This window comes from Somniosus microcephalus, chromosome 5 (assembly GCF_052327205.1).
Source record: "Somniosus microcephalus isolate GS21.2 chromosome 5, FLI_Smic_1.0, whole genome shotgun sequence".
Lineage (NCBI taxonomy): Eukaryota > Metazoa > Chordata > Chondrichthyes > Squaliformes > Somniosidae > Somniosus > Somniosus microcephalus.
In genome coordinates, this window is record NC_140991.1 from 92,870,304 (window position 1) to 92,882,574 (window position 12,271).

At 45.0% G+C, this 12,271-nt stretch overlaps 1 protein-coding gene across 4 annotated transcripts in view; it reads right to left on the reverse strand.

Moving 5' to 3' along the window:
- ctnnal1 (catenin (cadherin-associated protein), alpha-like 1) overlaps window positions 1–12,271 on the reverse strand; it is a 367,498-nt gene that overhangs the window by 19,746 nt on the left and 335,481 nt on the right. The window lies entirely within an intron of this gene.

Sequence of the window (12,271 nt, forward strand, 5' to 3'; positions counted from 1 at the left end):
CCCAGGGCCTGATAATCTACATCCTAGGGTACTTAAGGAAGTGGCCCTAGAAATAGTAGATGCATTGCTGATCATCTTCCAAAATTCGATAGACTCTGGAACAGTACCCATGGATTGGTGGGTAGCTAATGTTGCCCGACTGTTCAAAAAGGGTGGTAGAGAGGAAACGGGGAATTACAGACCGGTAAGCCTGACATCGGTAGTGGGGAAAATGCTAGAGTCCATTATAAAGGATGTAATAGCAGAGCACTTGGAAAAAAGTGACCGGATCGGACAAAGTCAACATGGATTTACAAAAGGTAAATCGTGCTTGACTAATCTACCGGAATTTTTGGAGAATGTAACTGGTAAAATAGATAAGGGAGAACCAGTGGATTTGGTGTATTTGGATTTTCAAAAGGCTTTCGATAAGGTCCCGCATAAGAGATTAGCGTGTAAAATTAAGGCACATGGGATTGGGGCAAGGTATTGACTTGGATAGAGAACTGGTTGACAGACAGAAAGCAAAGAGTTGGAATAAACGGCTCTTTTTCCGAGTGGCAGGCAGTGACTAGTGGGGTACCGCAGGGATCAGTCCTTGGGCCCCAGCTATTCACAATATATATTAATGATCTAGACAAGGGAACTAGATGTAATATCTCCAAGTTTGCAGATGACACAAAGCTGGGTGGGCGTGTGTGCTGTGAGGAGGATGCCGAGAAATTCCAGGATGATTTGGACAGGTTGGGTGATTGGGCAGAAGCATGGCAGATGCAATATAATGTGGATAAATGCGAGGTTATCCACTTTGGTGTCAAAAACAGGAAGGCAGATTAATATCTGAATGGCAATAGATTGGGAGAAGGGGAAGTGCAACGAGACCTGGGCGTCCTTGTGCACCAGTCACTGAAATGAAGCATGCAGGTGCAGCAGGCGGTTAAGAAGGCAAATGGTATGTTGGCCTTCGTAGCGAGAGGGTTTGAGTACAGGAACAAGGATGTCTTGCTGCAGTTGTACAGGGCCTTGGTGAGACCACATCTTGAGTATTGTGTGCAGTTTTGGTCGCCTTATCTGAGGGAGGATGTTCTTGCCATGGAAGGAGTGCAGCGAAGATTCACCAGGCTGATACCTGGGATGGCAGGAATGACGTATGAGGAGAGATTGGGTCGATTGGGCTTGTACTCGCTGGAGTTTAGAAGAATGAGAGGGGATCTCATCGAAACTTATAAAATTCTAACAGGACTAGACAGACTAGATGCTGGAAGGATGTTCCCGATGGTCGGGGAGTCCGGAACCAGGGGTCACAGTCTAAGGATAAGGGGTAAGCCATTTAGGACAGAGATGAGGAGGAATTTCTTCACCCAGAGAATGGTGAACCTGTGGAATTCTCTGCCAAAGGCGGCAGTAGAGGCCAATTCATTAAATATATTCAAGAAGGAGTTGGATATATTTCTTAAGGCTAAAGGGATCAAGGGATATGGAGAGAAGGCAGGAACAGGGTACTGAATTTGAATGATCAGCCATGATCTTATTGAATGGCGGAGCAGGCTCGAGGGGCCGAATGGCCTACTCCTGCTCCTATCTTCTATGTTTCTATGTTTACCCCCACTGACTAACTCGGCCACCACGGGAGACTCGGACTCTGACTTGGCAACATTCCCAGTTATTGAGGTGTTTTCGGAGTATGAATTTTGCCGGTTAATAGAGAATTCCAGTGCCGTTTAAACGAGAGTTTCCTGTAGTTGGTAGGGAATAATAAATACTTCATAGGGACTTACCCAGAAGAAAAAGGTGACTGGCTGTTGGTGAGTTAGGTAGAGATTGAAATGCGAGTGTGGATACGCTATATAGAAGGCATTGGTGTGGATAAGTTACTTGGAGGGCAATGTACACTTGCCAGTAAAAGCTGAAAATTGATGTCCAGATAAGGATTATACCAGATAAAAGTTGGTCATGTTATGTAAATAGCATTCAAATCTTATTTCATTTTTGTTTGTTAAAAATAGCCTCGGTAGATATACCTCTCCGTTATCCAGAATTTTCAATCAACCAACACCATCCCGGTCCCGTCGGTGCCGGATACGAAAGAGTTTACTGTACTAAGATTCAGGTTCACAAGAACATGGCCCATAATTTGCAGTCAGTGGTGAAGCAAAGGTGCTTGCCACTGGCCTCGAAGAAAGCTACCCACAGAAATCTCGCAATCTATATGGCAAGAAGTTTGCTTTTCTCAACGTGCAATTGATTGTAGCGCTCTGTAATGGGAATCCCCATCGCAGAGTTGCAGCGACGTCAACAAGCTGTCTAAGCAGCCAATCACATTGAAGAATTCTCAGACAGCAAACCGGGAAATGAAAAGCAGCTTTTATCCCCACTTTTTAAAAATGTCACAGAAAGCAAAATAAAGATTAGGATTTTCACATGGGGATAAGGTAGAAGCTGAAATATCATGAACAAAAGTTTTTTAAAAATTGTAATTTTTAACAATGGAGAAATTTGACACAAATATAAAAATTAGTTTCTCAGGGTCATAACAGTTGTTTAACAGTTAGTACGTTGTTAAAACTCCAGTTACACCTGTTCCAATAAGGCTTAATATTGAATGGGGTATTTAACAGCGATATTACAGCAGAAAAGCCCAAGTTTACGTCAGATTACACTGATTGCAGGCAATTGGGGGGGGGGAGCCCACAGTGCAGCCAGTGTCGGAGTAGCAATCTGACCGCAACTTCAGGATTCCTATGTTTAGATGCGCATGCACTGAATCTTGAAATTGTGGTCAGTTTCAGAGGGGTAATGACGGCGAACGCCGACAGTTCACCATGGTTACCCACCGCAAAATCCGCGCCAATATCTTTCAATCCCTCTTCAGGACAAGGTGGGAAGTGCACATTAGGTTTACTGCACAAAGTAACAGTGCAACATATACTGTAAAATGAATCATTATTACTTCACTTGTAAGCAATTGTCCAATGTTATGTGAAAAGCATTGTGAAGATGTGAGAAACAGAAAAATCATATTTGATCTCTTTAAAGGGCATGTTTGATTTTTATTTTGTTTGACCAAAAAAATGTATGAATTATGAAAATTAACATACACAAGGATGGAACAGGGTGCAGAGAAAAGCAACAAGATTGATCCAAAAATGTATGGGGGTGAGTTATGAGGAAAAAATGTCTCGCCTTTCACAGCCTCAGTAAGCCCCAAGTGCTTTACAGCCAATTAAATACTTCTGAAATGTAGTCTGTTGTAATGTGGGAAACGCGGCAGCCAATTTGCACACAAGGTCCCACAAACAGCAATGTGACAATGACCAGATAATCTGTTTCAGTGATGTTGGTTGAGGGATAAATATTGACCAGGACACCGGGGATAACTCCCCTGCTCTTCTTCGAAATAGTGCCGTGGGATCTTTTACATCCACCTGAGAGGGAAGACATCTCATCCGCACATTTCAACAGTGACTACACTCCAAAAGTACTTCATTGGCTGTAAAGCGCTTTGAGAAACCCAGTGGTCGTGAAAGGCGCTATATAAATGCAAGTCTTTCTTTTCTTTTATCCGAAAGGTGGCACCTCCGACAGTGCAGCACTCCCGGAAGTGTCCGCCTAGATTGTGTGCTCAAGTCTCTGGAGTGGAGCTTGAACCCGCAAGTGCACTACCACTGAGCCACAGCTGACACCTAAAAGGTTAGCAAAGTCTAGAAAGACGACAGTTAGGGACAGATATCATGAAGGCATATTAAATATTAAATGGTATAAAATATTTCAAAATAAGACCCAAGAATATGAATTTAAATTTAGTGAAAAGTAAATATAAAACAGATATTAGTAAGAACTTCTTTACGTAAAGAATGATAAATATTTGAAATAATTGCCAGGTGGAGTAGTTACCAGTAAAGGTCATTGAAGTGGTGCAGCCTAAATGGGTTCACAAGGCTACTGCATGGGTTTCTGGAGAGAGCAGTGACGGAGGTATATGGTCAGAGGTGGATCGGTTGGGTGGAGATCAATCAAAAAGAAACAGATCTTTTGGGTCTAATGGAGTTGATCCTGTTCCTTAAATTTCTCAACATTCCAAACTGAGAACTCTTAGTTAAGTACTGTTCTTACACCAGTAGATGGGGATGTTGCACCATGAAGAATCATTGGTGCAACTTACAGTGTGACACAACCATTTGCTGTGGCTCCACTCCTGGCCCCGAGTGTCATCCCTATTTCGTTCACAACAAATGCAGCATTATAGGACAATATACTGTAATGTCCGTGTGTAATTGAGACACGGACTGCAGAAGTTGGTTATAACAGGTGTTTACCAAATGGAGACAAAACTGGAACTACTATACAAAGTTACCGCACAGGCTTATATACAGGGGTGGTCACTACTGGTACTGCAGTATACAGGGGCTGCAGAATATAGTTCCTTCTTCAAGGTACATACACTACAATTCCTCCCCTTTTAGCTAAACAGTACATAACATTCGATTAATAATTAAATAACATATTTACAATTACAGTTGCTATATATATTAGCTGAAGTTAATCAATTATAAATTCAGTCTTTGAGGAGGCTTCCTGATTCTGTCCGGATAACGCCTCTTTGGGGTATCAGGTTCTTCTGGCAAAGTTGATTCGGGATCAACGTCGTTGTTTGGTTCGTCTGCTTCCAATATCACCGATTCTGAGGTAGATGCAATTGGTACTTCGGTTTCATCACCAGGTGTATAGGATTGTGGTGTAGATTTAACGTTTTCCAGTGACTCTAGAATCTGGTCAGCATGGCGTCTTACAATGCTCTCTCCAACGTCCATGGTATACATTAGAGGTCCTTGCCGTGTGCAGATCATTCCTGGCTGCCATTTCTCTGTGCGGTAGTCCCGGGCCAAAACTGGTTGACCTATCTTGAAACTCCTGGTTGGCCTTTCATTCATATTCTGAAACTGCCTGTTCTCCACATCTCTTCTGATGTTTGGCTTAGCCAAATCCAAGCGGCATCTTAGTCTTCGATTGAAGAACATCATGGCTGGAGTTTGGTTGGTAACCGCATGTGTCGCATTCCGGTAGGCAAACAAGAAGTTATCCACCTTGTGTTGTAGGGGTATGTCTTCATTACACATTGCCTTGATAGCCTTCTTGAATGTTTGAACGAACCTCTCAGCCAATCCATTGGTGGCTGGATGATATGGGGCGGATGTGTAATGCTTAACACCATTATTCTTTAAGAACCTCCGGAACTCTTCAGACACAAACTGTGGTCCATTGTCGGAGCAAATCTGTTCAGGCAGCCCATTTCTGGCGAATATGGTTCGTAAGACTGTGATAGTTTTTTCTGTGGTGGTTGAGGACATTTTTATTACCTCTGGCCACTTTGAATGTGCATCCACCGCAATTAAAAACATTGAGTCCATAAATGGACCAGCAAAATCAATGTGTACCCTTTGCCATGGAGATGAAGGCCACTCCCATGGATGTAGAGGGGCGTTTTGGACCTTCTGGCATCCTGTACAGCTCTTGGTCATCTCTTCGATTTCTCTATCGATTCCCGGCCACCACACAAACGCTCTGGCTAAGTTCTTCATTTTTACCCCTCCCAGATGACCCTCATGAAGCTCATTGAGCACTCTATCCTTCAATTTGGGTGGAATTACTACTCTGGATCCACACATCAAGGTTCCTCTGCACACTGACAGCTGTTCTCTTCTCGGCGAGAATGCTGGCAACAGTGGTTCGCCATGTGCTGGCCATCCCTTCACCATTAAATCATAGACCCTGGAGAGTGTCGGGTCATTTCGTGTTTCCTTTTCTATGTTTGCATTCGTCACAGGTAGACATTCGACTATGGTCGAGTGGAATATCTCCACAGGATCCACTGCAGGTGCTTCTTCCACTGTCGGCAATGGTAGGCGCGACAATCCATCAGCATTCCCATGCTGTTTAGTTCCTTTGTACTCAATGTCATATTGGTGTGCCCCTAGGAAAAGGGACCACCTCTGTAGCCGTTGTGCTGTCATTATCGGGACGCCCTTCTTAGGGTTGAAAATGGAGACAAGAGGTTGATGATCAGTTAGTAGAATTAAATTTCTGTCCGTGCAGGTAGTGATTGAACTTCTTCACCCCCCACACCAGGCTGAGGGCCTCTCTGTCAATCTGGGCATAGTTACGCTCAGCTGCAGTTAGCGAGCGTGACGCAAGAGCTATCGGCCTCTCTGAACCATCAAGGGATTTATGTGACAGTACCGCTCCAACGCCGTAGGGAGACGCATCACACGTCAGTCTTATCGGTAGTGATGGGTTGTAGTGAGCCAATACTTCTCTTGAAGTGATCAGGCCTTTACACTTCTGAAAGGCCCGCTTACATTCATCGCTCCATTTCCATGCTACTCCAGTTTGTAGCAGGGCATTCAGTGGGTGCAGAATTGTGGACAAATTCGGCAAAAACTTATGGTAGTAATTCACCAATCCGAGGAATGACCTCAGTTGCGACACATTTTCAGGCGCTGGAGCCTTAACTACCGCTTCAATTTTGTCAGGGGACTTATGTAACCCCTCTTCATCAATCACGTGGCCACAATACGATATTTGTTTCTTAAAAAACTCGCACTTGGGGCGATTGGCTCGTAGCCCATGTTCTCTTAGTCTAGTAAGCACCTGCTCTAGGTTGGCAAGGTGTTCACTGTCATTTTCACCTGTCACTAGGATGTCGTCCAAGTAACTGAGTCCCCGGAATCCCTTGCAGGACTTGTTCCATCGCTCTTTGCCATATAGCCGGAGCTGATGCTATTCCGAATACCAGTCGATTATACTGGTAAAGACCTTTGTGAGTGTTTATCGTGAGATATTTCCTAGAGGATTCTTCAACCTCCATCTGCAAATATGCTTGCGCTAGGTCAATTTTTGTAAAACGTTTCCCTCCAGATAGTGAGGCAAAAATATCTTCTATCCTCGGAAGAGGATACTGTACTGTGTGAAGGACTGGGTTCACAGTCACCTTGAAGTCCCCACAGATGCAAACCTTCCTTGGCTCCTCAGACTTATTGTTTAACGTTTTCTTCATGACAGGAACGGTGGGTGTCACCCACTCGCTCCAGTCTACCTTAGATAACACGCCTGCATTCTCCAGCTCTGCCTCGACGGCTGGGCGAATTGCATACGGTACCGGTCTTGCTTTGAAAAACTTGGGAATTGCATTATCTTCTATTTTTATCGTGGCGGTTACGCCTTTAAGAGTTCCCAGTCCTTGTTGAAATACCTCTTTAGCGTTAGCTAAGATTTTTGACAATCGTCCAGGTGTGATGTCATCATCCTTTTTACCAGTCACAGTCAGTGCCTGAACGGAGTGCCAGTCTAAACTTATCTTTCTGATCCATTCACGTCCCAATAACGGTGGTCCACCAGCTTGCAGTATGTACAGATACAATTTCTGTATTTCCTTGCCGTTGTATTCGACAGGCACCCTTATTTTCCCTCTGGGGTATACTTTCTGCCCCGTATATGTCTTCAAGACAATGGATGTGTCTTTCAAGGGTATGTGTGAGAATAGCCGCTCGTAGTCTCGTCGATTCATGACGGTCAGGGCTGATCCTGTATCCAATTCCATTTTGACTTGGGACCCTGCTATCGTGAGGGTGACCCAAATGGTTCGGTGATCCTCTTTTGCGATTACGTTGTGTAGTTTGAGACAGCTTAGTCTCTTGTTCCCGGATTCACTATCGCTCTTCTGGTCTTCGGAACTACTGTCCGTCATCTTTTGTACTTTCCTGTACTTTTCCTTAATAGTCTTTTTGTTGTCGTTAGTCTTCTTCCCGGACCTGCCAACTCGTGCAATGTGTCCCATCTTTCCGCATTGCCTGCATGTTTTGTCCTTGAACCAGCAGTCCTTCTGGTCATGGGTTGTTCTGCTGCAGCGATAACATTTTTCAAATCCCCTTATCATTTCATGGGTGCCATATTCCTGTGGCTTTTGCTGTATTTCCACAGCTCCCCTTGCTGCTGCTTCGTACGATACTGCCACGCTGAAAGCCTTATCTAGCGTCAGCTCTTCCTCCGAGAGTAACCTCTTCCGGGTTCCTTCACTCAGGAGTCCACAGACAAATTTGTCCCGTAGGGTATCTGCCAGTCCTGCTCCGAACTGGCAGTGCTTTGATAGCTTGCGTAGTTCCGTAAGGTAATCAGCATTGCTCTCATCTTTATGCTGATTTCTCTTGTGGAATTTAAATCTTTCTGATATCAGCAGCGGTGTAGGATTTAGGTGTTCCTGTAGGATATCAACAATTTCGTTAAAACTCTTTGCCATCGGTTTGACTGGAGTGATCAGGTTCCGCAATAGGCCGTACGTTCTTGCGCCCATTAAGTTTAGTAGTACCGATGCCTTTTTCTCATCGGCTACTTCATTTGCCTTGCAATATACTTCGACTCTTTCCACATATGGGGTCCAGTCTTCTATTTCATTATCGAAGGCAGTGATATTGCCAGTCTTCGGCATCTTGGAGATCTAAGATGGCGCCTCCCGCGCTTTGCCTTCTTCCCCGATTGAACAAAATGGCGCCTCCCGCACTTTGCCTTCTTCCCCGCTGGATTAAGATGGCGCCTCCCGCGCTTTCTGTCTTTTCCGCTGCTGCCAGCGCTGTTGCTGGCGTTTTTATGCCTTGATGGCGACGCCCTATGGTCTTCGCGCGCTTCCCCCCGCGCTGCTGCCAACGCCGCTCTCCACGGTCCCCGTGGCAAACTACAGCTCCTCGCGGCTTTCTGCGCTTCTAACTTCTTTTTCCTTTATTTTAATTACTGTTCCCGTCGTCAGAGCAGACCCTATGGGACACTTTCCTCCCTCTTCTCGGGTCTGTACGCTGCCCGGCTTCGTAGCACCGGCCGCGCCCTGTGTGCTCCACCCTCTCTCTCTCTCTCCTCTTTCCCGACAACGCTGCTCGGCCCCGTTGAAAAGCCACCTGATCGAGCTCTAGCCCACCGCAGCCCAGGAAGGATCAGTGTACTACCTGCCACCAGCCCGACTAGCTGGAACACCATAGACTGGAGAACCAAGCCCAGCTTTCGACAGCCTCTCCTGCAAATCTTCGCATTCGATGAATCAGAGGGTGGTTGCCCACGGTCGACGCCCGTTTCCTCTGTCTTTTTTTTCTTTTTCCTTTCTTTTTGGATTTCTTCCTTCTGGCTTCGACCTCCAATAACTTCGCTTCAGGGATGGATCCCCGTGAGGTGGTGCAGAACTGTAGGTAAGTTCGGATCTGTTCGTCACCAATGTAATGTCCGTGTGTAATTGAGACACGGACTGCAGAAGTTGGTTATAACAAGTGTTTACTGAATGGAGACAAAACTGGAACTGCAAGACAAAGTTACTACACAGACTTATATACAGGGGTGGTCACTATTGGTACTGCAGTATACAGGGGCTGCAGAATATAGTTCCTTCTTCAAGGTACATACACTACATATACCACAACCAGAGCAAAGTTTGTGATGGATTCCCATGTTGTTATTGTCTAAGTGGTCACTACATAACATTGAGCTTCTCAAGATAACATCAGGTTCCAGAATCTCTTAAAACAGTGGCCATTGGTTTTTGGCTTTTCCTTTGTCTAAATCAATTCATTACCACATGGTTAACTCAGAACAATAATTCCTGCTCGGTTGTTCAAAATGTTCTGTTTACCATGGTATTAATACACGGCAATTTGTTTTTCACCATGCACTTTGTCTGATTGTCTTAAACAGTAATTGTTACAATAATCGTAAGTCATTACTCCTAGATTCAGCATTACTAAGGAAATGACATACCTCACAACAAATTTTCACTAGTCCCAATCTGTGCTTTTATTAGTTAACTTTGTCCTTTGAATCTTTAAAATATGCACACCTCCAAAAATCAATTGTAGCAGCCAAATTAAAGATTCAGACTAATAGTGCACAGAGACACGACCCGTAATTCATGCCATGCTCAAATTAAACAGCATAACCTGCTATATTTTTATGTAAGAGAAACACATCAAACCTGCACAACGTCCTCCTTGTGCTCTCAGTCTTATCAAAAATGTATTATGCAAACATTCTGCTGAAGCTACATGACAACTGCATTGTGTTACTAAGATTCCACATTTACTTACTGGTCTTGAGAAAATGACTCGGACTTCAATTAAATTGTTACAAAAATTTCAGAGGACGTTGATACTTCAAGAGAAGGGTGGAGCACTTCTAACCTTTGAACGGAGAGAAATGCTAGAACTCTATAAATATTGCAACTTAACGTAATATGCAAGAATTAGGAAATATGTGGGGGAGAGGGGAGAAATTTGACTTGGCCTATTCCAGCCTGAGGGCCTATCTAAATTCAGCTTTGGGCTTCAGTTAGATGGCGGTAGTGGTGGACAGGAATTTGGCCAATTACCTTGTGGAGCTGGCCGGCAGGCTGGGTCTGGGGTTGGGGGAGAAAGTGATTCTGGCGGTGGGGGGGGGGCGGAGTAGATCCTCACATGCACCAGCAGCAGGCCAGAGTTTTTTGTTGGCCCACGAGCAACACCCCACCTGCTTCTCCTGGGCCCACAAAAATAAAAACTGAACATTTTTTGGGCCTTTTTTTTTTTTTGGAGTGGCCTACAGCTGTGCCTTTAAGGACCACTGGTTAGGCCGCTCAAGACCAGATTCAACTAAGCAGAATATGCACATCCCAAGCTCCAAAATTTGGAGGCCTAACGCCCATTTTATGGGTTACGATAAAAAACCATTGTTTTAAATTTAAAGATGTCACTCCTCTCAATTGTTAGAGATTGGATGTGGGGGGGCTTAACTCTTTAAATACCTTTGCCTCTCCCTCCCTGTGAAAAATTAGTGATGGCAAAAACACAATAGGCAAATCAAAATTTGCAGGAAGAGTACAATATTTACACCATGAGGCACAAGATCAATTGCAATACAGGTAGACTACCCTTTATCCGGACTTCCGAAAACCGAAACCCTCTAAAAACCGAAGGTTTTTTCGTTCAGCGTAAGTCGTGCGTACGAACGAAAAAACCTTCGGTTTTTAGAGGGTTCCAGTTTTGGAAGTTCGGATAAAGGGTAAGTCGTGCGCACGACCCCCCGCCGGCCCCGACAACCGCCGACCCCGCCAGCCCCGACAACCGCCGACCCCCCCACGGACCCCGCCGGCCCCGACAACCGCCGGCCCCGACAACCGCGGACCCCCCCGGCCCCGACCCCCCCGCGGACCCCGCCGGCCCCGACAACCGCCGACCCCCCCCGCCGGCCCCGACAACCGCCGACCGCCCCCCCCCCCCGCCGGCCCCGACCCCCTTACGCTGAGCGTCAGCGTAAGTCGTGCGCACGACCCCCCGCCGACCCACCTTCCGAAATCCGAAATTCTCCTTTATCCGAAACTCGGCTGGTCCCGAGGTTTTCGGATAAAGGATAGTCTACCTGTATTGCTATTCGCATCAAATGCTAATAGATATTAAACTAGATGTTATGTTCACTAATTAAATTCTGCAGTAACGTTGTATCCGAGGAGTACCCTTTTTACTCAGCCATCCAAGTCAACAAATCATACGACACAACTTGCTTCTGTTGTTTTATCTATTTCTTATTTTTTGCCAGGAGTCTTTATCCCCTTCATCTTAAACTGACCATTTTACTTCTGTCTCCTAGGTTTTGTTGATTAATGTTTTTGTTCTCCTTTCTGATTCTTGTCCTTCAGGATCACTCTATTTGCTGAATTTCATGCTCTACCACTTGTCTTTTCTCTTCTATTTCAATGCCAATTCTCATCAGCACAGCATACGGAACACTGGGTTTATAGGACCGGAACGTCATAGGAACGTACATACCCAACAAGACCACTGCTGTCCATCTGGCTGCTCCCGAAGTTCAGAAAATACTGTACTATACTTATTTCTTATACCTCTCAATTGCATCTTTTGCCAAAAAAGTATTTAGCCCTTCTTAAATTTGCTGACTCTATCTGTCCTCACTGTCTTCTTGGGCTCCCTCTGTGTAAGTTAGTTAAACCTAAACTGTCTGTTCATCTTCTCTCTTCTGACCTCAGGTCCGTGGCCCAAGTTACAGTTTGTGTTTGTTTCAAGCAATTTAGTAGGATTTGGTTGATCTACACCCCTTGAAAGCGTCGATACAGTCTCCTATGAGCCTACTTTTCTCCAGTGTAAACAGTCCTACTAATAGTCGCTCCTTGTAGCAATGCTCCAATCTTAGCAACCTTCCAATTCTTCACAGATTAGTGGACACTTCAATCAAAAGTTATACGTCAAAAATAAGCTGGGGATATTAGGCTAAG